This window comes from Scyliorhinus torazame, chromosome 17 (assembly GCF_047496885.1).
Source record: "Scyliorhinus torazame isolate Kashiwa2021f chromosome 17, sScyTor2.1, whole genome shotgun sequence".
NCBI classification, from domain to species: Eukaryota; Metazoa; Chordata; class Chondrichthyes; order Carcharhiniformes; family Scyliorhinidae; genus Scyliorhinus; species Scyliorhinus torazame.
The window spans coordinates 65,412,833-65,438,852 of NC_092723.1; the positions used below are offsets into that span (position 1 = coordinate 65,412,833).

The 26,020-nt window shown below is 51.6% G+C and overlaps 1 long non-coding RNA gene across 1 annotated transcript in view; it reads right to left on the minus strand.

The window, feature by feature from the left end:
* LOC140393538 (uncharacterized) overlaps positions 1-25,422 on the minus strand; it is a 49,152-nt gene extending 23,730 nt beyond the window's left edge. Inside the window, exons 1-2 of the long non-coding RNA XR_011935652.1 lie at positions 25,105-25,422; positions 2,625-3,195 (exon numbers count right to left, since the gene is read on the minus strand). This is a non-coding gene — a long non-coding RNA (uncharacterized lncRNA). The remainder of the gene's footprint in view (positions 1-2,624; positions 3,196-25,104) is intronic.
* Between the last annotated feature and the right edge of the window lie 598 nt (positions 25,423-26,020).

The window sequence follows — 26,020 nt, forward strand, 5'->3', positions numbered from 1 at the left end:
GTACGAATTGCGAATCGCCATCGGGCGGAGAATCGTGCATGATTGAAAAATCGAGGTTTGCACAAGGTGCCGATTCTGGCGCCATGCTCTGGTCCGTCATTGACGACTAAATCGAAGCTTGTACTCCACTCCGGCGGGCCCATGCAACACCACCATTTGCATAGATTTTAATCTCAGTAGCAGGTTGGACACAGGAATGTCTCGAGCAACGTGCTAGTCTGCTGCGTCCTGCACAACATCAGGCAGCAGAGGGCCAACATGATGGAGGAGGAGGAAGAACGGCAAGCTTCATCTGACGCGGAGGATGAGGAGGGTGTCCAGAAATAACCGAGCATGGAGCCAGGGCTGGCAGGGTAGGCCGCCCAACGTGTGCTCCAGGGCCGTTGCACACGAGACAACCTCATCAACTCCCGATTTTCCAACTAAGAGGCCTGGACACCAGCAGCTCCCTTGAGCGGTACCACCTCTCCATTCTCCCACCCCCCCCACCATTCCAAATAGAACCCCCTTCCCCATAGCCGCTCACACCTTCCCTGTCCCACAGCCCTTCACTCCACCTTCTCTGTCCCTCCTCCCTTCACTCCACCATCCCTGTCCTACAGCTTTTCACTCCATCCCACTACCACAGCTCCCCCTCCACCCTCCGAGGGCCCAACCAGCATCAACACAGGGGGCAAAATTCTCCGGTATTGGCGCGATGTCCGCCGACCGGCGCCCAAAACGGCGCAAATCAGTCGGGCATCGCGCCGCCCCAAAGGTGGGGAATCCTCCCCATCTTTGGGGGCCGAGCCCCAACCTTAAGGGGCTGGGCCCGCGCCGGACTAATTTCCGCCCCGCCAGCTGGCGGAAAAGGCCTTTGGTGCCCCGCCAGCTGGAGCGGAAATGACATCTCCGGGCGGCGCATGCGCGGGAGCGTTAGTGGCCGCTCACGGCATCCCCGCGCATGCGCTGTGGAGGGAGTCTCTTCCGCCCCGTGGCGAAGACGGAAGGCCCATGGCACAGGCCCGCCCGCGGATCGGTGGGCCCCGATCGCGGGCCAGGCCATCGTGGGGGCACCCCCCGGGGCCAGATCACCCCGCGCCCCCCCAGGACTCTGGAGCCCGCCCGCACCGCCTTGTCCCGCCGGTAAGGTCGGTGATTTAATCTACGCCGGTGGGACAGGCGGGACTTCGGCCCATTTGGGCCGGAGAATCGCGGGGGGGGGGGGCCCCGCCAACCGGCGCGGCGCAATTCCCACCCCCGCCGAATATCCGGTGCCGGAGAATTCGGCAACTGGCGGGGGCGGGATTCACGCCAGCCCCCGCCGATTCTCCGACCCGGCGGGGGGATCGGAGAATCTCGCCCATAGTGTTGGCAGTATCAGCTGGTCTTGACCACGGGATGGAGGATGATGATGACTCGCTGTGCGATGATCTCTGGTGCTCCTCATCATTTGACAAAGTCTGACTCCTGCCTTTAGAATCACCTTCCACTGTCCGCCTGGGTAATCCCTGCAATTGTGTTGGCAAAACCATCTCATGGGCCCTTTGGGAGGGGAAGTGGGCGGGGGCTGTTCTGGAGATGCTGAGCGGTTAGGGTTCATTCACTGGGCAAGTTATCATACAAGGAAGCCTCACATCTCTTTCCCCATTCCCTGCCAACACTCACTGAGGGTGACCCCAGTTGCGACGTTCAAGTGTCATGGGGGCCTTGCCCCGTGCAACCCTCCAGCCCCCATTCCCCCACCCACAAATGAAGCCCCACTGCCCCCAAACCCTCCACCCCCCACCCAGCACACCCTCTGCACCAAGCCCAGCCCATCCCTAACACCCTTCAGACAGAGGATAGTGGCAGAAAGTTGGTGCAAAAGTGTTTAATGGTGACTACGTACATGGTTGTGCATTGACCCCTCACTCTCATCTATGTGCCACACCCATGCCAACTAAAGTGGTGTCTAACTTTCTCATTTTAAGTGCTCTAATGCGTCTAGGTGTGACCCCAGACAGCACATCAGATGTGGAGGGCGGCCTGCTGTGTATCCCGCCCTCTGACCTGAGATACCTCTGGCGGGCCGTCCTCTGGAGGGTCTGGACCTGCATGAACCCGATGGACCATCGTATGTCACAGGTGATGATTGCAACCCTGCCCACTGCCCATAAGATGCGCCAGAGTCAGGTGGGGCCATTCGAAAGTGCTGAAGTGTCACAGCCCCTCCCCTGCAGGAGGCACCAGCATGGGCCCCTTCACTTCCCCCTCCCTCATGGCTACTCCATGGGACAGAAGTGAGGCCGCCGTGAGCTCCGGTGGTTTCACTGTCACCTGGCATTGCCAGTCCCGGAGACCTGCTCCCATCTGAGCCATGGTCTCAATGCCCTCAACCAAGCAGCACTGAGACTGGGACACGTCCCTCACTGCCTCGGTCATGTCCCTCTGGCACTGTGCAATGTCCCTCTGAGACTATGCAATGTCCCTCTGTGCCTACAAAATGTCATTCTCTGAATGGCCCAGGTCAGTCCGCACCCGGCCAATGCTCTCGATGCCCTCAGCCATGACCCTGTGTGACCGGGCCAAGTTCTGGAATGCCACAGCAATGTCCATGTGGCCCCAGTACATTCTGCCTGTGACTGGGCTCCCATATCCTGTACCTTAGCCATCGGCCACACAGTGTGCCTCAAGCCTTGAAAGCCTTGAACCAGGGCTCTGATTGCTGGTTCCAGGTCTTCCACGGCGGACGCCGCCTGTTCATTGTTGTCCTGGGCATCACGCATTATCAGCAAAATCTCCTGAGCATGAAGGTGGTTGGACGCCTCCAGCTGTGCTTGCAGGTGCTGGGAGGTTGCTGGCACCTCCTCCTGTAAATCCTGGCTCTGTGTCTGCATCTCTACCAGTGATGGGATCATACTTTTCAGAAGCCAATACAGGCCCAGACTACAACTGTGTCCTGGAATTGGGCAGCCCTCAGACTGCTCACTCCCTCAGGAGTGCCTGCCTCCATCTGATGTGCTGCAGCATGTATGAGGGGTTCACCAGAAGGTGATCCAGGAGCCTCTGGATTAAAATGCCCCACCGAGGTGATAGTCTCTGTGATGTCGGAGGGTGCAGGTGACAGCAGTGACAAGTAGTCGGTGTCTTCCCCGGACTGGTGCTCCGGAGTATGCTGGGGATGTGGCTGGGGGCCAGCGACCCTGGATGGCCCGGCCTGGTCTGTCAGTGATCCTGCAAGACAAAAGACAAGAGACATGGTGAGGTCGTGGGAAGGAGTGGTCTGTGGGAGAGGGGCGACTCACTTGCTGTAGGGACATCATTTTGCATTGCTATCGCACTTGGTTGCCACATGCCGACCTCTGCTTCTGAGACTACCCTTTCTTCATCCTTGACCACTAGCTCCATCGCCCTCTGTTCTGCAGGAGGTTGGACTCACAGGTCTGGGATGCTGCCTCCAGTTTTCTGGTGCTTTCGCCTATTACGGGCTGCCTTGTCCTAGCGGACACATAAAGGACATTGTGAGATGAATGGAGGCAAGTTTTAGAGGGGGCCTGTAGCTGGTGGCATGTATGTGCAAGGCACCTGTCCAAAGAGAACAATACAGGTTTTGTGGAGGGAGGGATGTAGTGAGGGAGATGCAGGCAGGTGGGTCTTGGTTGGCCTCTCGGGGATTGGGAGGTGATGTGAGAAGTGAGGGATCGGAGTGATGCCGGGGTACAGAGGTGGTGACTCACCCGAGCTGTCTTGAGGAGGTGATTCACCTTTTTGCTGTATTGGGTCCCAGTTCTCTTGGTGAGCCCACAGCACTCGCCCCCTCTGCCATCTCTGCCCAGGCACTGTTAACAATGGCGGGCTTGAGTCTCCTGCCCACCCTGAGAAACAGGGGGTGGGATTCTTTGGAAACCGGTGGGGCGGGCCACTCCGGCACGAAGGAGTGGCATGACCCACTCTGGCGTCAGGCTGCCCCGAAGGTGCAGAATCCTTCAGGGGCTAGGCCGGCGCCGGAGTGGTTTGCGCCACGCCGACCAGGGCGGAAGGGGCTTGGCACCACGCCAACCGGCGCTGAAGGGCCTCCGCCGGCCGGCAGGAGTTGGCGCATGCGTGGGAGCGCCAGCGTGTGCTGGCATTATCCCAGCACACGCGCAGGGGGTTTCATCTCCGCGCCAGCCATTGCGGACCGGTACACCAGCCGGCGCGGAGGAATAGAGTGCCCCCATGGCACAGGCCCGCCCATGGATCGGTGGGCTCCGATTGCGATGCAGGCCACCATGGGGGCACCCCCTGGGCCAGATCCCGCTCACCCCCACCCCCCCAAGGATCCCGGAGGCCGCCTGTGGAGCCAGGTCCCGTTGGTAAGTACTTGTTGTAACATACGCCGGCGGGACCCGCCGAAAACGGGTGGCCACTCGGCCCATCACGGGCCGGAGTATCGCCGGGGAGGGGGGGCGCTGCCAGCGGTGGCTGACAGGCGCGGCGCGATTCCCGCCCCCGCCAATTCCCCGGCGCTGGAGAATTCAGCAGCCAGCGGGGGCGGGATTTACGCTGCCGCCCGGCGATTCTCCGACCCGGCTGGGTGTCGGAGAATCCCGCCCAGGGTGTCCCTCCTCTGCTCCATTTCCAACATGCAATTGAGTTGTGTCTTGATAAATCTCTGGGCAGGTGTCCGAAGAGCCATCTCCTTGACTGGAATGAGAGTGTGTGGGGAGTGGAGCGCTTATAAGCGGTTCCAGCTTGTCAGGCTCTCCAGCGCCAATTCCGGGACCCAGCGAATCAGACACCAGCGGGAATGGGAACTGCTCTAAATTCACGTGGGCAGAGTGCTGCACCATTTGTCCGGGATCGCTTCCCGAATAATACCCCAATGGGAACGCGAACCGTTCATAATTCAGTCCCAGGTAGTCTCCCAATGGGAGAATCCTGCCTGTTATATGAAGGTACTTGTTCCTTTGGCTCAATTTTCACCTTTTAATATGTTGCACCATCTGATTTGCTTCACTCTGCGCAATTAATTACAAACACTGAAAAACATCAGCAGTGACTGGAGTCATATTATTTTGAAAATCTAGCTGCAGTGATTCCAGGGTTTGAAGTATTCAACCATGACTTTTTATTGAGGGCTGAAATGAAGCATTCGGGAATATTCTGTGTGGTTTGCAGAGTCTATTCAGGAAGCGATTTTATTTACCATGTTTCCTTTCAATTTTTAAATGAGTAATCCCATTAGCATCCTGTGCTATTTAATATGTTAATAATTGAAAGCACAATATTAGCTGTGCGAGTTGGGCTTTGAGCTTTGTCTGAAATAAAGGGCCAGCCGGGAGCTTCAGACTGAAACAACGATTCAATGATTGCAGAACTATTTTTAAACCCAAGTTCATAAATGTTGGAGGCCTTTCGCATACTAATGCCTGGTTCAAAGGCTGAATTTCTGCTGCCTTCTCAACTGGTTAAAAATATCAGTCAGCGAAACTTCTTTCTACTTCATCTCCTCCTGAGCAGTAGAAACAGTAAACAGAGCAAAATGTCATGATTGTGTGAACTGACCTTTATATGTATCATAGCCCAAGGGTGCAAGGGATAAAAATAAGCTTGCTAGTTTTATAAATCTTGAGCGCTGTGCCAAGCAATAGCAGAGAGGCTTTCATTAGTGATAGGAACTGCTTGGTGCCTAATTCATGAATGTGAGGGGTTATGCCTTGCACTATTCGTCGTGCAGTCTCTCTGTTCTGTGGAACCATTTGCAGATGCATATGGGCAGGAAATGCAGCGAGTCAAAGAGCACAAGAAGAAGCGAGAACAAGTAATACACAAAGCTTTACCTCGTAAAGTGCACTGAATAAGGCTGAGTATCGCACATTCACTTCAATGGTATTGATCTCATCCAAAACTGCTGCCATGCTTATAGCTCACATTAATTCCTGTTTGTCCAGCACCCCACTACTTGCCCATCTACATTGTCTTCCAACCTGGCAGTGCCTTGATTTTAAAATCCTCTCAGCCTTGCTTTCAACACTCCCCATGCCCACCCCTCTCTCCGTGATCCCCTTCTGCCCCTCAGCAATCGCTGCACTCTTGGATTGTGGCCTCCTGTGCATTCCTGATTGGCACTGCTCCACCCATTAGTAGTTGTGCCTTCAGCCGCCTGTGACATTATGTGAAAAGTTCAGATCACAAAGGGTTAATGTCATTTCATAATTAACCACTAGATGGAGCTACATGCAGAACTATATAAAGCACTGACTCACACACTTCTGGGAGAAGACTGGAGAGGAGAGCTGATGAGCAGTGAGAGAGATCAGAGTACAGTTACAGTTAGAGTGTAGAGGCCAATGTAAGTAGATTATTGTTTGCTATAGGAGTAAGTGGTCGGTGATTTCATAAGTAGTGTCAATAAAAGTTAGCTTTGTTAATGAACTTAGCTTCTGTGGTCTTTGTAAACACTACAACATCCATCCTGATACGAAATCACAAAGAACACCGCGCCACCCAGTTCCTAGCTCTGAAATTGCTGAATCCTCGAATCTCTCCATCTCTCTACCTCTTTCTCCTGTTTTAAAACATTCGTCAAAATTGACCTCCTTGACCCAATGTTTGGTCACCAGCTAATATGCCTTTCTGTGGCTTGGTTCAAATTTTGTTTGACAGTTTCTTGGGTTATCTCATGAAGTTAAAGGGGCTACACAAATGTGAGTTGTTTGCTGTTTCTGTTGGCAGGGCTGAATTTAATTGGACCAATAAAAGTGGTACTGACTTGGCCCCAGCAGTGACAGGGATAATTGTTCGCTGTTCGCGCTACATTTAGTGCTGATCTTCACATTCTATTGCAGTGCAGCATAAGTTGATTTCAATCAGGACTGAAGTGAGGGCGTTTCAGTCAACTTCCAAGCACCTGGAGTAGAGAAAAAAGATAGGAGAGCTGATTTCAATTTCATCTGGTAGCCCCTTATCTATCCGACCAGTTAAACCTCAATAAACAGATTTGCTGAAACACCGGGCTGGATTCCCCGGTTTTAGACTATGTGCTGATGCTGGCGTGGGAACAGTGGCATTTTATGCCTGGAAAAACGGGGCAAAACCTTGACCGATCCTCCGTATGGTGGGGGGCTAGCAGGAACTCAGCGTAGAGCCCCCAGCTTTAGCTGCGGATACGGCAGGAAAATTGCCGGGTCCACGGCCGCGCATGTGCATGGTGGCAGCCTGCAGCGGTTACGCCATGCAACATGGCGCCGGTCTCGTGCAGACCCGACATGCCAAATAGACCCACTCTTTGGCCAGGCTCGATATCCACGGACCACCCCCCACCAGTGCCCCCAGTCCCCGCCATAGCCCCCCCTGTCCGTGGATCAGCTCCCCCCTCCCCAACTGTGGTGGTGCTGGACTCAGTCCGCAGCCGCCACGCCGCGTTCCCGAAGAAAAATAGCACGAGTGTTCCACGCCGTCGGAAACTTGGGCATCGGAGGTGGAGTATCAGGGGAGGGCCTCATGTGATCTCCTGAGGCAGCCTCGATGGCGTGTGGCATACTCTGCGAGGTGAGTCATTTTGGAGGGGGCGGAGCATTGCAAAAGCGGCACCGTCCCCAATTTCGGCACCAACGGGGATTTTCTGGCCGATCGCCGAACGCGATTTCAGCATTGGAGACCAGAGAATCCCGCCCACAATATCCATTTCCTGAATCAATTTTAGTGGTTTCCCTCCTCTTTGTGCTAACTGGCCTATGGTTCCTTTTCCCCCCCCTATCCTTTCTTCAATAGCGGAGTTGAATTGCTACCTTCCAATCCACATGGGTCCATTCTAGAATTCAGGGAATGCTGGTGGATCAATCAATGCATCCATTATCTTTGTAACCAACTCTTCCAACACTCATGTGTAAGCAATCAGATCCAGGAGCTTTGTGTGTTTTTAACTCCATTCCTTTCTCCAGCAGTATTTCATTACTCATAACAGCTTCCTTCATTTCCCATTTCCGCTCTTCGTTTGGGTTCCTAGTCTGATACCAGCAAGTCATGACTCATAGATTGGAGAGTGGGAGGGTGGGATTGGAAATTAGCTACTCACTTAGAAAAGTGAGTCCTAAGTAACACAATCATTAAGAGGGGTAGGTGACTTTCGGTTGCCGTTATCTGAACCACTGGGAGCTCTTCCGGGGCAGGTGTGCCCTATATAAGAAGGACGGGTTGCATCTAAACTGGAGAGGCATAAATATCCTGGCCGCGAGGTTTGCTAGTGTCACACGGGAGGTTTTAAACTAGTATGGCAGGGGGTGGGCACGGGAGCAATAGGTCAGAAGGTGAGAGCATTGAGGGAGAACTATGGAATAGGGACAGTGTGGCTCTGAGGCAGAGCAGACAGGGAGAAGTTGCTGAACACAGCGGGTCTGGTGGCCTGAAGTGCATATGTTTTAATGCAAGACGTATTACGGGTAAGGCAGATGAACTTAGAACTTGGATTAGTACTTGGAACTATGATGTTGCTGCCATTACAGAGACCTGGTTGAGGGAAGGGCAGGATTGGCAACTAAATGTTCCAGGATTTAGATGTTTCAGGCGGGATAGAGGGGGATGTAAAAGGGGTGGCGGAGTTGTGCTACTGGTTAGGGAGGATATCACAGCTGTACTACGGGAGGACACCTCAGAGGGCAGTGAAGCTATATGGGTAGAGATCAGGAATAAGAAGGGTGCAGTCACAATGTTGGGGGTTTACTACAGGCCTCCCAACAGCCAGCGGGAGATAGAGGAGCAGATAGGTAGACAGATTTTGGAAAAGAGTAAAAACAACAGGGTTGTGGTGATGGGAGACTTCAACTTCCCCAATATTGACTGGGACTCACTTAGTGCCAGGGGCTTAGACGGGGCAGAGTTTGTAAGGAGCATCCAGGAGGGCTTCTTAAAACAATATGTAGACAGTCCAACTAGGGAGGGAGCAGTACTGGACCTGGTATTGGGGAATGAGCCCGGCCAGGTGGTAGAAGTTTCAGTAGGGGAGCATTTCGGGAACAGTGACCACAATTCAGTAAGTTTTAAAGTGCTGGTGGACAAGGATAAGAGTGGTCCTAGGGTGAATGTGCTAAATTGGGGGAAGGCTAATTATAACACTATTAGGCGGGAACTGAAGAACCAAGATTGGGGGCGGATGTTTGAGGGCAAATCAACATCTGACATGTGGGAGGCTTTCAAGTGTCAGTTGAAAGGAATTCAGGACCGGCATGTTCCTGTGAGGAAGAAGGATAAATATGGCAATTTTCGGGATCCTTGGATAACGAGAGATAGTGTAGGCCTCGTCAAAAAGAAAAAGGAGGCATTTGTCAGGGCTAAAAGGCTGGGAACAGACGAAGCCTGTGTGGAATATAAGGAAAGTAGGAAGGAACTTAAGCAAGGAGTCAGGAGGGCTAGAAGGGGTTACGAAAAGTAATTGGCAAATAGGGTTAAGGAAAATCCCAAGGCTTTTTACACGTACATAAAAAGCAAGAGGGTAGCCAGGGAAAGGGTTGGTCCACTGAAGGATAGGCAAGGGAATCTATGTGTGGAGCCAGAGGAAATGGGCGAGGTACGAAATGAATACTTTGCATCAGTATTCACCAAAGAGAAGGAATTGGTAGATGTTGAGTCTGGAGAAGGGTGTGTAGATAGCCTGGGTCACATTGAGAACAAAAAAGACGAGGTGTTGGGCGGCTTAAAAAATATTACGGTAGATACGTCCCCAGGGCCTGATGGGATTTACCCCAGAATACTGAAGGAGGCTGGAGAGGAAATTGCTGAGGCCTTGACAGTAATCTTTGGTTCCTCACTGTCTTCAGGTGATGTCCCGGAGGACTGGAGAACAGCCAATGTTGTTCCTCTGTTTAAGAAGGGTAGCAAGGATAATCCAGGGAACTACAGGCTGGTGAGTCTTACTTCAGTGGTAGGGAAATTACTGGAGAGAATTCTTCGAGACAGGATCTACTCCCATTTGGAAGCAAATGGGCGTATTAGTGAGAGGCAGCATGGTTTTGTGAAGGGGACGTTGTGCCTCACTAACTTGATAGAGTTTTTCGAGGAGGTCACTAAGTTGATTGATGTAGGTCGGGCAGTGGATGTTGTCTATATGGACTTCAGTAAGGCCTTTGACAAGGTCCCTCATGGTAGACTAGTACAAAAGGTGAAGTCACACGGGATCAGGGATGAGCTGGCAAGGTGGATACCGAACTGGCTGGGTTATAGAAGGCAGAGAGTAGCAATGGAAGGATGCTTTTCTAATTGGAGGGCTGTGACCAGTGGTGTTCCGCAGGGATCAGTGCTGGGACCTTTGCTGTGTGTAGTATATATAAATGATTTGGAGGAAAATGTAACTGGTCTGATTAGTAAGTTTGCAGACGACACAAAGGTTAGTGGAATTGCGGATAGTAATGAGGACTGTCAGAGGATACAGCAGGATTTAGATTGTTTGGAGGCTTGGGCGGAGAGATGGCAGATGGAGTTTAATCCGGACAAATGTGAGGTAATGCATTTTGGAAGGTCTAATGCAGATAGGGAATATACAGTGAATGGTAGAACCCTCAAGAGTATTGAAAGTCAAAGAGATCTAGGAGTACAGGTCCACAGATCACTGAAAGGGGCAACACAGGTGGAGAAGGTAGTCAAGAAGTCATACGGCATGCTTGCCTTCATTGGTCGGGGCATTAAGTATAAGAATTGGCAAGTCATGTTGCAGCTGTATAGAACCTTAGTTGGGCCACACTTGGAGTAAAGTGTTCAATTCTGGTCGCCCCACTACCAGAAGGATGTGGAGGCTTTAGAGAGGGTGCAGAAGAGATTTACCAGAATGTTGCCTGGTATGGAGGGCATTAGCTATGAGGAACAGTTGAATAAACTCGGTTTGTTCTCACTGGAACGGCGGAGGTTGAGGGGAGACCTGATAGAGGTCTACAAAATTATGAGGGGCATAGACAGAGTGGATAGTCAGAGGCTTTTCCCCAGGGTAGAGGGGTCAATTACTAGGGGGCATAGGTTTAAGGTGAGAGGGGCAAGGTTTAGAATAGATGTACGGGGCAAGTTTTCTACACAGAGGGTAGTGGGTACCTGGAACTCGCTACCGGAGGAGGTTGTGGAAGCAGGGACGATAGTGACATTTAAGGGGCATCTTGACAAATACATGAATAGGATGGGCATAGAGGGATACGGACCCAGGAAGATTGTAGTTTAGTCAGGCAGCATGGTCGGCACGGGCTTGGAGGGCCGAAGGGCCTGTTCCTGTGCTGTACATTTCTTTGTTATTTGTTCTTTGTTCTATGCAGAGCTAAGTCGCACGTTCGGCAGTTCCCGCTTGGAAAGGACCTTTGGGCTCTTTTCAGGGCCCCCAACGGATTTTTTCGACATTTCCCGGTGTGGGAAGAAGATTACAATATTCCCCCGACAGTGTATGGCTTGGACCAGGAGCGGGGTGACTAAAAAAGTGGTGGTGAACCCAAAGAAAGTGCGAGGGAAGAAGAGCAAGATGGCGGCGGGCAGGGATCAGGCAGTGTGGATGCAGTGGGCGCAGGAGCAGCAGGAGGTTATCCAGTGCTGCTTCAGGGAGCTCAAAGCGGACCTGCTGGAGCCGATGAAGACTTCTATCGACAAGCTGCTGGAGACCCAGACGGCCCTGGGGGTGGCGATCCGCGAGGTCCGACAAAAGATCTCCGACAACGAGGACGAGATCTTAGGCCTTGCGGTAAATGTGGAGGCGCACGAGGCGCTCCACAAGAAATGGCAGGAATGGTTCGAGGAGATGGAGAATCAGTCGAGGCGGAAGAATTTGCGGATCCTGGGCCCCCCGGAGGGGCTGGAGGGGTCGGACGTGGGGGCCTATGTGGTCACCATGTTAAATTCGCTGATGGGAGCGGGGTCCTTCCAGGGGCCCCTGGAGCTGGAAAGGGCCCATAGAGTGCTGGCGAGGAAGCCCAAGGCTAACGAGCCGCCGCGGGCGGTGCTGGTGCGGTTGCATCGGTTCGCTGATCGGGAGTGCGTACTCAGGTGGGCCAAGAAAGAGAGGAGCAGCAGGTGGTAGAACGCGGAGGTTCGGATATATCAGGGCTGGAGTGCGGAGGTGGCGAAGAAGAGGGCCGGATACAACCGGGCGAAGGCGGTGTTGCGCAGGAAGGGGGTGAAGTTTGGCATGTTGCAGCCGGCGCGATTGTGGGTTACCTACAAGGACCGGCACCATTATTTTGAGTCCCCGGAGGAGGCGTGGGCCTTTGTTCAGGCCAGGAAGCTGATCACAAACTGAGGGTCGGGTGTGGGGGTGGTCGGGGATTGCTGTTGGGGTATTACATTTTGAGGGGGGGTTCTTTGCTCTTGTTTCTTTTTGGTTCGGTGTGGATAGTTAGGGTGGGTTGGGCACTGTTTTGGTTGGGTCTGTCGGGTGGGCTCTTGGAGGGGGGTAAGTAAATGGAGTAGGGATGGATGGACAGTAGGGGGGATGGGGCCCCGGTGGGGCGGGGGGAGGGTGAGGCCCGAGTCGGGGGTGAGGGGACTGGGCCTGTAAAAGGAGCTGCGTCAGAGGTGGCGGGGCCGGGCAGTTGGGAAGCGCGGGCATTTTCCCGCGCTGAAGGCTGGAGGAGGCGGGGTAGCGAGGGTTGTTTCCCGCGCTTGGGATGAAAGGGGGAGGCGGAGAGCCTGCTGATGGGTAATGGAGGAGGAGGGTATGTCCCACAATGGGAGGAGTCGAAGGAGAGGCGGGAGTGGCCAGGGTCAGCAGGAATCAGCTGACTTGCGGGAGTGCATTGGGGGCAGCAAAGCAGCTAGGAGGGGTCCTAGCTGGGGGGAGTGGGGGGTGGGGGTGGGGGGTGGTGGTGGGGAACCGGGTTGCTTCTGGTATGGTCAAGGGGGAGCTGGAGCGAGTAGAGGGGGTTGGGATGGGGGTCTGCCGCCGTGGGGAACGGGCCGGGCGTGGGGTGCGGGCGCGTGGCTGGCCGAAGAGGGGTTATGGGCTAGTTGGCGGGGGAGTGGGTCGGGTAGTCCCCTGATCCGGCTGATAACCTGGAATGTAAGGGGACTGAACGGGCCGGTCAAGTGGTCCCTGGTGTTCGCGCACCTAAAGGGGCTGAAGGCGGATGTGGTCATGCTCCAGGAGACACACCTGAAGGTGGCAGACCGGGTAAGATTGAGGAAGGGGTGGGTAGGTCAGGTGTTTCATTCGAGGCTAGATGCCAAAAATCGGGGGGTGGCGATCTTGGTGGGAAAGAGGGTGTCGTTCGAGGCGTCGAGCATTATGACAGACAATGGCGGCAGGTACGTAATGGTAAGTGGTAAGCTGCAAGGGGAAAGGGTGGTGCTGGTCAACGTGTACGCCCCGAACTGGGACGATGCGGGTTTTATGTGGCGCATGTTGGGTCGGATCCCGGACTTGGAAGTGGGGGGCCTGATAATAGGGGGGGGGACTTTAACACGGTGTTGGATCCGGCACTGGATCGCTCCAGGTCTAGGACGGGTAGGAAGCCGGCGGCGGCTAAAGTGCTGAGGGGCTTTATGGACCAGATGGGAGGGGTGGATCCTTGGAGATTTGCAAGGCCGGGGGCTAGGGAATTTTCATTCTTCTCGCATGTTCACAAGGCTTATTCCCGGATCCACTTTTTTCTTATGAGTAGGGCGCTAATAGCGAGAGTAGAGGATACCGAGTACTCGGCGATAGCCATTTCGGATCACGCCCCGCATTGGATAGACCTAGAGCTGGGGGAGGAGAGGGACCAGCGCCCGTTGTGGCGCTTGGAGGTGGGGCTGTTGGCGGACGAGGAGGTGAGTGAGCGGGTCCGAGGAAGCATAGAGAGATACCTGGAGGCCAACGATAACGGGGAGGTCCGAGTGGGGATGGTCTGGGAGGCGCTGAAGGCGGTGGTTAGGGGAGAGCTGATCTCCATTAGGGCCCCCAAGGAGAGGAGAGAGCAGAGGGAGAGGGAGAGGCTGGTGGGGGAGATGGTGAGGGTAGGCAGGAGGTATGCGGAGGTGCCTGAGGAGGGACTTTTGAGGGAGAGGCGTAGCCTCCAAGCCGAAGCACTGGGCTAAATCACGTGGGGGAGGAGCTCTATGCGGACGATCTGCTGCTATATGTGGCGGACCCGGTGAGGGGAATGCCGGAGGTAATGAGGATCCTCAGGGAGTTCGGGGATTTCTTATGGTACAAGCTCAACATGGGGAAGAGCGAGTTGTTTGTGGTTCACCCAGGGGACCAGGAGAGGGTGCCGCTGTCCCTGGTGGGTAGGGTGCAGTCAGTTATGATGACGGTGCTCCCAAGGTTTTTGTTCCTGTTCCAGTGCCTCCCCATTCTTGTCCCGAAGGCCTTCTTTGGGCGGGTGAACAGGAGCATAACGGGGTTTGTGTGGCGCGAGGGACTCCGAGGGTGAGCAGGGTGTTCCTGGAGCGAAGTAGTGATGGGGGCGGGGGGGCTGGTACTGCCCAACCTCTGTGGGTACTACTGGGCCGCCAATGAGACAATGGTGCGCAAGTGGGTGATGGAGGGGGAGGGGGCTGCTTGGAAGAGGCTGGAAACAGTGTCTTGTGAGGGTACGAGTTTGGAGGCGCTGGCAACGGCGCCGCTGCCGCTCCCTCCAATGAGGTATACCACGAGCCTGGTGGTGGCGGCTACCCTCATAATCTGGGGGCAGTGGAGGCGGTACAGGGGGGAAGTGGGGGCCTTAGTGTGGACCCCAATATGGGGGAACCACCGGTTTGTCCCAGGGAGAATAGACGGATGGTTTTCGGGGTGGCACAGTGCAGGGATAAGAAGGTTGGGGGACCTGTTTGTGGATGGGAAGTTCGCGAGCCTGGGTGAGCTGGAGGAGAAGTATGAGCTCCCGCCGGGGAACACCTTTAGGTATTTACAGGTAAGGGCGTTTGCCAGGCGGCAAGTGGTGGAATTCCCGCGGATGCTGCCATGCACAGTACAGGACAGGGTGCTCTCGGGGGGGTGGGTGGGAGTGGGGAAGATCTCGGAAACTTACCAGGTGATGCAGGAGGAGGAGGAGGCCTCGGTGGTGGAGTTGAAAGGTAAGTGGGAGGAGGAGTTGGGGGAGGAGATCGAGGAGGGAACGTGGGCAGATGCCCTTGGGACAGTGAACTCTTCCTCTTTGTGCGCGAGGCTCAGCCTCATACAGTTTAAGGTGCTGCACAGGGCACACATGACCACGACAAGGATGAGCCGGCTCTTTGGGGGTGAGGACAGGTGTGTTAGGTGCTCAGGGAGCCCAGCAAACCACACCCATATGTTCTGGGCATGCCCAGCGCTGGAGGAATTTTGGAAGGGCGTAGCGAGGATGGCGTCGAGGGTGGTAGGATCCAGGGTCAAACCGGGCTGGGGGCTCGCAATATTTGGGGTTGCAGAGGAGCCGGGAGTGCAGGAGGCGAAAGAGGCCGGTATTCTGGCCTTTGCGTCCTTGGTAGCCCGTCGAAGGGTTCTTCTTCAGCGGAAGGATGCGAGGCCCCCAAGCGTGGAATCCTGGATCAGCGATATGGCAGGGTTCATTAAATTGGAGAGGGTGAAATTTGCCTTAAGGGGTTCGGTGCAAGGGTTTTTCAGGTGGTGGCAACCGTTCTTGGACTTCCTGGCAGAACGGTAGACAATGGCCTGCACCAGCAGCAACCCGGGGGGGGGTGGGGGGGGGGGGGTCTATTTTATTTTTGTTTGCTTACACTTGGGGCAATGAGGGGGTGTATATATTTGCTATGTGTTAACTCAGGGTGTTAATTTATTTATGTATGGGGGAGGGGGGCACGGGTTGTTTTATTTTGTTCTGTATTTAATTCTATTGGGTTCCTTTTTCAATCTGTTGTTGATATTTTGTGAAAACCTCAATAAAAAATCATTTTTTTTTAAAATAGGGGGTAGGCATCTTCCTTTACAATTCAGATTTACTTTGTTGCCTTTGTATGGAGGGTGATGGCCATTGGCTCATCAGAAAGCCATGAATCAGCCAAAGACAGAGTAAAAACAAACGGCGGAATTCTCAGTTCCTGAGGCTAAGTGTTGACGATGGGGCAGGATTTGTGGAATTCCACAACAGCAAAACTGGCGCCGCACCTGGACCAATTCAGGGACCGTGGAGGGACTAACACCGGCACCGCATTGAACACAATCGATTCTAATGGGAAATGGTGCTGGATTCGCCAGGTCTGTGATTGACCCTATGGAGGCTGACAAGCTGCACATACACATTACAATCCTCACACACACTCATTCAAGCCAACAAGATGGCACTGGTTACGCTGGAGCGCGCCCCTCCTGCTGATAGGTCAACTGGGGTCAGAGGGCACCCAGGGGGACACCCATACGGCCCGTGGCCCTAAGTTCACAGTGGGCAATCTGCGGCATGTGCAGCAGCATGGCTGCCTTGCAGGCCGCGGCATTGATGCTCCATTTCCATCCATCCCGACCCCACAGCCCACCTCGTGCCCACCCCTTGCTACTCCTCCCAGCTCGGCAGAAGCCTCCCGGCCAGCAGCACAACTGTCAGCAACCTATGGTGATGTTGAACACTTTTTGTACCCCTCTCTCGCTCCCTCAGCCGCCACGGTGCCTGTTTCCCGACTTTTAAAAGCACAAGTGAACCTTGCCGTCGGGAATTCGCCTCAGTGGAGGCGGAGCATCGCGGAGGCGCTGGAGAATACCGGGTCAGGCCCGCTAATGATATGCCAACGGCGCTTACTTTATGTGCGTTCCAGACCACATTGGCACTGCTGTCGAGGTACCCGAGAATTGCGATTTGGTGTGAAACCGGCGCCCACCAGGATTTTGGCGTCAAAACCAATTTTCCGCCCAATCGCGTTTCCCGATTCTAACGTCATCTGATGGAGAATCCTGCCCATGGAGTTTGCAGGCTTCCAAAAGGCGTTTGCAAGATTAGGAAGCAGAGGATGGATTTTACACCCCTCCCTGTCATGATATCCATATTAACATATCATGGTGCAATCACAAACACACACTGATGGACAGGTCGACGGGCCAATCAACACACACGCAACATCACAGCCAATCACCAGTGAGAGCACACGCACTATAAAACAGGGAACACCACAGTTCCCGCTCATTCCAGCAGGAGATAGCTCAGAGCACAGAGCTCACAGCGTGCCACTCAGGCATACACCATGTGCTGAGTGCCTCTCTAAGATAGTGCTAGGGCTGGGTCCACAGGTTAACTGGTGAAGTACGAAGCACAGCCAGAAGTTAACAGTTGTTATTATACAGAATAATAAAACAGAGTTGTACCATCTACAACCGTGTTGGTTCATTTGTATATCGGAACACCCAACACGACACTCCCCAACAGCACCCCCTCTACCCCCACCCCACCCACCCCCAGCTTTTCTTGACCAACATGTTTCCAACAGGGGTGGGGCAAGCACTTAAAAATATGTTGGGTGCCCAACCCACCACCTTCCCTCACATCCCCGAGCAGACGCCCATCATACTCTAGGTGGGTGTGTGCTCAAATTGGCAGCCCACCCCACACATTTAAATGATTCTATAATGGAAGGAAAAAAAGCAAAGCAAGAGAAACAAAATGGGGGACAGATTATTGAAATTGATGCTGAGTCTGGAAGACTGTAATGCGCCCATTTGAAATATGAGGCTTCGTTCTTGAAGCTTACATTGAGATTCACTCGAACAATGCAACGGTGATAAGTCAGTTAAACTTGAACGGGAGGCTGGAGAAACACAAAAGCAATCCGAAGAAGCAAGTAGACAAGCTAGAATTGGATGAGGTTAATGTATGAATTTTTAAAAAGTCAAAAACATTGCATGCAGAAGGAATGTAGAAAGTAATGGTTAAAAGCCAAATCTGTGAGCAGAGAAAACTGAGATAAAAGGCGTTAGCTTGGACAAAAAACAAGGTCTAAGGAAAAGGGATAACTTGAGATTGGAAGAGAATAAAGTATATTTATTCCAACGCGCAGAGTATGAGACATGAACCAGGGAATTAGAAACAGTTATGCCACAGGAAGATATTGATTAATAGGCACAAACAAAAACTGAGGAGCAAACTCTCCCACAGTGGAAAATTATTGAGCGATAATACTTTTAGAAAGGATAGAAAGGAGGAGAAGTGGCAATATTGATGAAGGAAGGAATACATGCTGTAAAGAGAACTGATGTAGCCAAACGTTCAGACACAGTCAGCATGGTTAAGGATCAAAGGGATGCTTATATTGATTGGCAAGGTAGTATTACAGACCTGTTAACTGTGGGACGGAAATCAATGAGGAAATCTACCCACTGACCAGAGATATGAGATAGAATAATAATATTATTGTTCTGGTGGATTTTAATATTTTAAAAATTAATTTGCGGGATGTTGCGTCGCTAGTTAGGTCAGCATTTATTGCCCCTCGTTGCCCTTTAGAAGGTGGTGGTGAGTTACCTTCTTGTACCGCTGCAGTCCCTGAAATGTCGGTATACCCACTGTGCTGTTAGAAAGGGATTTCCAGGATTTTCATAGATTATCATAGAATTTACAGTGTAGAAGGAGGCCATTCGGCCCATTGAGTCTGCACCGGCTCTTGGAAAGAGCACCTTACCCAAGGTCAACATCTCCACCCTATCCCCATAACCCAGTAAACCCACCCAACACTAAGGGCAATTTTGGACACTAAGGGCAATTTATCATGGCCAATCCACCTAACCTGCACATCTTTGGACTGTGGGAGGAAACCAGAGCACCCGGAGGAAACCCACGCACACACGGGGAGGATGTGCAGACTCCGCACAGACAGTGACCCAAGCCGGAATCAAACCTGGGACCCTGGAGCTGTGAAGCAATTGTGCTATCCACAATGCTACTGTGCTGCCCCCTTGACCGTGCTGCCCTTTTGACCCAGTGACAGTGAAGGAATGGCGATATATTTCCAGGTCGGGGTAGTGAGTGACTTGGAGGGGAACCTTCACGAGGTGGGGTTCCCAGGTATCTGCTGCTCCTGTCCTTCTGGACAATAGTGGTTGTGGGTGTTGGAGGTGCTGCCCAAGGAGCTTTGGTTTGTTCCTGCAGTGCATCGTGTAGATGGTACACACGGCTGCTACTCCCTCATGGCGGAGGGAGTGAATGTCTGTAGGTGGGGTTCCCAGCTATCTGCTTCTCTTATCCACTCAATGATTGGGACAGATAGGAAGTAAATTTAAAAAATGGAATCAGCAAACGTTTTGATGGAACTCCTTTCTGAAGGAACAAGCACCTAACCAAGCAGAATGGAGGGAATAAGTTGGTGGAGTGTAAGTAGAAATTGGCAAGTAATTTATTTTGATGTATACTGAGAAGAGGGCTTAAATAATAATTGGTTAAAAGTGACAAGAGAGATATTATAATCAAAACAAAACAAATGTATTAAAGATGTTCAGATTGAGGGGGACAAAGTAAGGGATGCATCCAAGGATTACAAAACATTACAAATTATTTACAGAGCAGAAGCAGACCATTCAGCCCATCAAGTCCATGACAGTATTTATGCTCCACATCGGGAAAGCTTGTTGATCTGAAACGCTAACTGTTTCTCTCTCCAGAGATGATACTAAAGTATTTAGACCGGCTGAATATTTCCAGCATTTTCTGTTTCTCATTTCCGCTCTTCGACATTCATGGGGCGGGATTCTCCGACCTGCCGCACCCGTTTTCCGGTGCGGTGCACGGCCGTCGGCAGTGGGATTCCCACTCCCGGCAGCCAGCCAATGGGGTTTCCCATTGTGGGCACCCGCACGCCGTTGGGAGATCCGCGGGCATGAGTGAACTGCCGGCGAAACGGACGATCCCGCCAATGGAGAATCCAGCCCATGGTATTTTGCTTTGGTGTTCTTTCAAAAAAACGCTGATGAACTTATTACACTAGACTCTCGTCTCAAATCCCACAAAGTGCAAGAATTCAATTGCAGAGCTATTATGCAGTTTCTCAGATTTTGGCTAGATTCCTATGAATTCTGTAACAGGTCATAGTGTCCCACTAAAGGCACAAAAATAGATTCAACCCCAAACTGTAGACTCCCTCCCCCCTTCCTTCACCAATCTCCATCCTGAGCTCAGTCTCCTGACCTCTGGCACCACATTCAAAGGAATGTTTAGCATTTAACAATTGTAATGCACATATATTTATATCTTATATAGCAGCAGCGAATTAAGGAAATGGGGGAAGAAGTGCTAAAAGCCCGGTAATTATATTTCAGTGCACTATAGGGAGTGATTTTGTGCTGGAGGAGTAGTGAGATAGTGACCTGGATTTACTCTCCTGGGTTTGTAGTGGAAATCGAGATCATTCCGGGGGCAGGTGTGGGACAAAGTCAGGCAGGCCACCCCTCGATGCATATCAGAGGCTACATAGTGTTGAGGCAGTCTGTTTAAAAATTCCCTGGGATTTTGTCTCAGTTATTTTCTTAAACATTGGGTCCTCTAGTCATCACCCGTCATAGCTCCTCATCCCACACCTACTCACCATGCCCAGACCAATTAATGCCAACTCATGCCCTCCATCTACCCCAATGGCCCTTTATGGCCCCTATGCCAACTTAGTGTGAACTTCTGCCTCCCATCAACTATCCTTTGTCCTCCATGCAAGCCCATCCAATATCTACCATGAGCAGACCTGAGGAATCATAAGTTTCTGAATATTAATTACAAACGTCATTGAAAGCTCATTCAATAGATTTAAACTCCCTAAAGTACTTAATCCTCAATAAAACAGTCATTTGGATTCTACTTTCACATTAAAGACAGCTCACCTGGACAGCAAATCCACCTTTTTGGACTGTGACCTTACTGTCCCTCACATGCCTGGATGAGTGCAGCTCCGATAACATTCAAGAAACCTGACACCACCTAGGGCAAATCAGTCCACTTAATTGGGTCCAAATCCTGGCACTTCCTCCCTAGTAGCACTGAGGGTGTACCTCAAGGATTTCAGCAGTTCAACAAGGCAGCTTAGCACCAATTTCTCAAAGGAAATTAGGGATGGGGAATAAATATTGATCTAGCCAGTAATGCCCACATCCCACAAATGAATAAATAAATAAAACTTGACAGTTCTGCATGCCTTAACCGCCCTTCAAAATGCCAGAGTCTATTAGACACAGATTAGAGATAATCAGGAAAGGGGAATAATGCTCTGTTTCCAAACAGATTGGTGATACTTCTTAAGAAGATGGCACGTGACAAATAGGGAGGGCAGCAGCAGTTGAGTGACAGTGGGGTCAGTGACAACTCTGTATCAGTGCAAGGCCCTGAGAAAATGAATTCTGGAGGCACCTTTGAAAGCAGTCAAACAACATCTGGTGAGAGTGACTGTCCTTGATATGAAGACAGTATTTGACAGAAGACTCGATTTAACGGCCTCGTTGCGCCCGACTTGGTGTCGGGCCAAGGCCGTTGAATCCCACGAGAGGCAAGATTCATGATGATAGAGATCCAAATATGCCTTTCAGCTCTTTTAAATATGCATGCACCGGATTCACCGCCACCCAGGGCCTAATGACCTCGCCTGGGAAACTCACCAAGGCACCATTTAGTACTGGTCACAGAAGCGTGGACCAGGTGTAAGACATCTGGTGCGGTAGGGTCTCCAGACAATTTGATACCCCTGGGTGCTTGGGGACAGAGCAGGGGTGCATCTTGGCACTCCCGCTGACACATGGGCACCCTGGCACTTCAATCCTGACACCTTGGCACTGCCACTCTGGCACTGCCAGGGTGTCCAGGTGACACTATCAGGCAGGCAGGGGCACTACCAGGGTTCCAGTGCCAGGGTGCCCGAGTGATGGTGACACTGCCAAGGGTCAGGGCCTGAGGGGGGCCATGCCCATGAAAGGGGGGATGGGGCGTATTAAATGGCCTCATAAAGTTTGGGGGGGTGAAAGGTGGGTATCCTGAAAAAGTGGGGGGGGGGCACACCTATACTTACCAACTTTTACAGATGCACCATAGAAAGCACCCTATCTGGATGCATCACAGCCTGGTCTGGCAACTGCTCGGCCCAAGACCGTAAGAAACTACAGAGTCGTGAACACAGCCCAGTCCATCACACAAACCCTCCCATCCATTGACTCTGTCTACACCTCCCACTGTCTTGGGAAAGCGGGCAGTAGAATCAAAGACCCCTCCCACCTGGCTTACTCACTCTTACAACGTCTTCCATCGGGCAGGAGATACAAAAGTCTGAGAACATGCACGAACAGATTCAAAAACAGCTTCTTCCCCGCTGTCACCAGACTCCTAAATGACTCTTTAATTGACTGATCTGATCTCTTCACATATCTTCTCTACTTTAAAAAAAATTAATTTAGAGTGTCCAATTCATTTTTTTTCCCAATTAAGGGACAATTTAGCGTGGCCAAACCACCTACCCTGCACATCTTTGGGTTGTGGGGGTGAAACCCACGCAAACAGAGGGAGAATGTGCAAACTTCACACAGACAGTGACCCAGAATGGAACCTGGGACCTCGGCACCTTGAGGCAGCAGTGCTAACCCACTGCACCACCGTGCTGCCCCAGCCATTCATATCTTCTCTACTGAGTAGTACTGCACTCCTGTATGCTTCGCCCGTTGCCTGTTTCTACGTATTTACATTGTGTATTTATGTATGCCCTATGTTTTTTTTCATGTATGGAATGATCTGTCAGGACCGTACGCAGAACAATACTTTACACTGTACCTCGGTACACTTGACAATTAACAAATCCAATCCAATCCAAAGGGGGGTGTGAAGGCATGAAAGGGGGAGGGTCTCTCGGAGACCCCATAGTGGGGTGTCCTTGCAAAGGGGGGATTTGTGAGAATGCCTATACATGTGGGGGTGACATTGTCCATGGGTGGCGGCCAGATCTTTGAGGAGCCAGTCTTGTGGCCAGTTCAGCTCCACACTGCTGAAAACATTTCCAAGTGTGGGCTGGAATGGAGAGAAACTCTCCAAGCTCCAAAGAAAAAATACTAAGTGTGGATGATTGCTAGTGTGGATCTCACCGAAAATGCTGGCGGGAAACACTCCATGGAACTCGCACAAAATTAGGGTGAGATTCTCCGGCTGTGCCCGCTCATGACCGGATATTCCTGCCTGAGGTCAATGGACCATTACATAATAATGATAGTAATATTAATAATGTATCCCAGCCATGACGATCTTGCAGTGGGTGGGGCGGAAGAATTCAGCCCCTAGAAATGTTTTGAGGGTGGCATCATGTGGCCCTCGTAAAATTGAATTAAATCAGAATGAGGGTGACAAATCTACACTGGTTGGAGTCCAACCAGGCACAAAGGAGGATAGTTGTGGTTGTTGGTGGGCAACCTTCTCAGCCCCAGAACATCATTGCACGATTTCCTCAGGGTAATGTCCTCGGCTCAACCCTCTTCTGCTGCTTCACCAATGACTTCCCTTCTATTGTAAGGTCAGAAGTTGTGGTGTTCACTGGTGATTGCATAATGTTCGGCACCGTCGGTAATAATGAAGCAGTCCATGCACTAAGACTAGGACAATATCCTGACTTGGGCTGGCAAGTGATGAAAAACATTCATGGTACACAAGTGCCAGGTAACAGGCACTACATCGAGAAAATCTAACCATCTCCCCTTAACATCGCTGAATCCCCAATATCAACATCCTGGGGATTACCATTGACCAGAAACTGAATCAGACCAGCCTTATAAACATTAGGGCTACAAGGGCAGTTTGGTTGCATTTCTGCACCACGTGTCTCCCCAAATCATGTCACCCATCAACAAGACACAAGTCAAGAGTGTGATGGAATAATCTCCACATATCTGGATGAATACAGCTCCAACAACACTCAAGCAGTTCGACACCATCCAGGATGAAGCAGCCTGCTTGTTTGGCATCCTGTCCACCACATTAAACATTCACTCCCTCCCCCACTGACGCACAATAGCAGTAGCGTATACGATCTACAGGATACACTGCAGCAATTCGCCAACCATCCTTCGACATTGACCTCCAAACCCACAATCTCAACCACGAAGATAAGGGCAGCAGATGCATGTGACCACCTGATTCCCATTGACGTGAAATGTTAATTCTATTTCCCTCTCCCCAGGTGCTACCTGAATGTTTTCAGCACTTTCAGTTTTTATCTCACCACCTCACCAAAATCTGTTGAGCCATCCCTGGTCCAATTCCAAAGGACCATGTTTCAGCTGCTATTCATTCCACCAGTTATGAGCAGCCCCCGTTTTTGGCTCACTGACCGAGTTGATGAACACTTTCTCTTTGTGGATCCCCTGCAAAGATTCCAGAGAACCTCGAGGGCTCACAGTCTCCACTTTTCAAATCACGGCACCAGTAAACTGACACTAAACCCACGGGATTTGAAAGTGCCAGTGATGGATCATGAGTGAGGCTCAGAAGTCACATACCTCGTGATGAACCTGCGAGAGTTGGTAGGTCTGTAAACCTTAGCTTCATCATGTAGAACAGGGAACTGTTTCTCACTGTATTTGACGAATTACTCCAGCCGCTGCTTCATGGAGTGTTTGTGAAGGATTCCTCTGTTGGCCACTTTCAGCGGAATCACATACAAATACATTCAAAATGCAAACAACAGCCATCTATTCAGATTTCTGACTTTGATAAGGGATCCAACATGTCTAGAGAGAGTGACAACAATCTGAATTTAGAAATGGCCATAGTGGCCTATCGGCACGGTGACACAATGGTTAGTGCTGCTGCCTCACCGTGCCACGGACCCCGGTTTGTTTCCAGCCAGGGGTCTGTCTGTGCGGAGTTTGCACATTCTCCCCGTGTCTGTGTGGGCTTTTTCCAGGTGCTCTGGTTTCCTCCCACAGTCCAAAGACGTGCAGGACTGCATCGCTAAATTGCCCCCTTAGTTTGTGTGAGCGTGGCTTTGCTTGATGTGGTGTAATGCCCCGCAAGCTATAAGCCCCTGACGACACACTAGCGACCTGGTCCAGGAATAATTAACCACAGAAACAGACAAAAGTCTGACTTGGCCTGTGAACCGTCAGGGTGTGGAAAGGTTGAAAGAGAGAGCGAGAGGGGGAGAGAGAGAGAGAGATCAATGGGACAAGGTGCGTTTCCAAAAGTACATTAAATTATTAATTTTAAATGATAGTTTTGAAATTGTTGTAAGGGGTGTGGCCCACAACACCCAAAACCTGAGATCTTATTGAGAAAATAGCTGTGAACCTCTTACCTTGACGATGAATGATTTCAAGCAACCTCCAGAGGTTTGCTATTTTGATCATCTAACACCTGACATTTCCAACTCTATACACAAGCTGTTAAATCCATCTCTTTGTACTTGTATTTAGCATATTTGACTAGTGATCTTTGCCTCTTGTTCTCTTCTTGCTGTTTTATTCCCATCGGAAGAAAGAGGTTCATCCAGCTTCCTTTTCCAATCTGACAAAAGGTCTCTACATAAAACATTAACCTGTTTCTCGCAGGTGTTAATGCATGTCTGTGGAGTCCCGGCACTTTGAGTTTCTGCTTTTCATCTCTGCGGCAACTAAAAGGTCGTTCAGTGGTTACTCCATTTTACATTTCTCTTCATGTCTGAGAGTCCAATGTTCCAACAAAGAACTGTGACCTCTCAAATGTTATTTATATCAACGTGCCACCTGTGCACCCTTTTGAAGCCCAAGGGAAAGTGGACCCAGAGAAGCTTCACTAGATTGATCCCGGGTGTGGAGGGACTTTCTTATGAGGGGAGGTTGAGTAGGTTAGGCCTGTACTCGTTGGAGTTTAGAAGAATGAGAGGCAACCTTAGAAGGCAGGCGGCCATTTGGACTATTGGGTCTGCACTGACCCTCTGAATTAGCACCCCACCGAGAACCACTCCTGTCGCATCCCTATAACCCCACCTAACCTGCACATCTTTGGACACTAAGCGGCAATTTAGCACGGCCAATCCACCTAACTGCACATTTTAGGCTGTGGGAGAAAACCGGAGCACCCAGAGGAAACCGATGCAGACACGGGGAGAACATGCAAACTCCACACAGACAGTCACCCAAGGCCGGAATTGAACCCAGGTCCCTAGTGCTGGGAGGCAGCAATGCACTGTGCGACCGTGCCGCCTTGTTCCTCCTTGTGGAAGAGTCAGGGAC